Source organism: Poecilia formosa, unplaced genomic scaffold (assembly GCF_000485575.1).
Source record: "Poecilia formosa unplaced genomic scaffold, Poecilia_formosa-5.1.2 Scaffold238, whole genome shotgun sequence".
NCBI classification, from domain to species: Eukaryota; Metazoa; Chordata; class Actinopteri; order Cyprinodontiformes; family Poeciliidae; genus Poecilia; species Poecilia formosa.
Genome location: NW_006800177.1, coordinates 503,739 through 504,903, shown reverse-complemented (window position 1 = coordinate 504,903; position 1,165 = coordinate 503,739).

The following is a 1,165-nucleotide window of genomic DNA, read 5'->3' as shown; positions in this document are numbered from 1 at the left end:
AAACAATTTTAAGATTTTTTGGTAACTTTTTTTGTTTTTGTTTGCACTGGCTGTCAAAACATTTCATTGAATATTTTTTAATTGTTAAAATAGATTGACTGGACGTTTCAGCACCATGACTGGTCATACTTTTAACAGGATTATAGAAAATTATTTTTGAAACATTATCTTTATTATACAGGTTGGGTCTAAGTACAATTCAGTTTAATCGTCGACCTGTGGCTATTCAATATTCATATTAGTTGACTTCAATAAAACTGATGTCATTCAGCTTTTTTGTTAATCAAAAAGACGCAGTACAACAACCATAAGGATTGTAGGTAACATGGGTTTAATTTTATTAACATTTTATACAACTGAGTTAACAAAAATGTCAAATGACAGTTCAGCACTGCAGCAATAAACATTTTTTTTTTCCATAGGGCTGCCATGTTAGTTAAATTTCTTCCGACAAGTAAAAAAGTATTAAATATATTTTAACAAACAGCTACCAACACTGCACTGATCTCTTCTGCTCAACTTTTTGCTGAATGTTATTTGTATAGTCTTGGGTCGCTTCTCAGGAATTGTTCTCTTTTTCTTTTCTGGAATTAAATGAAAAAATATTGAATAAAAAGTTTCCACAAAAGAATCTTGGAAATAATTCAACCTGTCATAAAGGATAACTTTTCTCTTCAAGAAAAAAACAAAAAAAACACAAACACGATGAAACCTCTGTTTCATCTGCTGCTGCTTTAAAATGCCTCACACCTGACACCTGAAAAATCCAATAATTACGTGACTCGTGTGACATAAAAGTTTTGAAAACCACTATCCTACATAAACGGTCCAAGGTGGAGTTAAGTATGAATTCCAACTCCCATGTTAGATATTACGGAGCGATGTATGCTTTGACAGTAGTAACTGGAGCCTCATCTTAGTTTTTGTCAAAGCTCTTTTCAGAATCTCCTTTGACAGATGTTACTAAATTTAGAAAAGAAAAGAAAAAATCAATGTGCTGTTGTGAATACACCATGATCAGCGTGTTAGTGGTAAATTGAAAATGATTTAATAGGCTTATTGATATTTTAAATGTTAAAACCAAGGAGCAGTGTCATAAAATTCAAATAATGAAACCCTGACTGGAATGCTGAAGTATTTGTTTCTTGTGTTTGGAAGAGGGAAG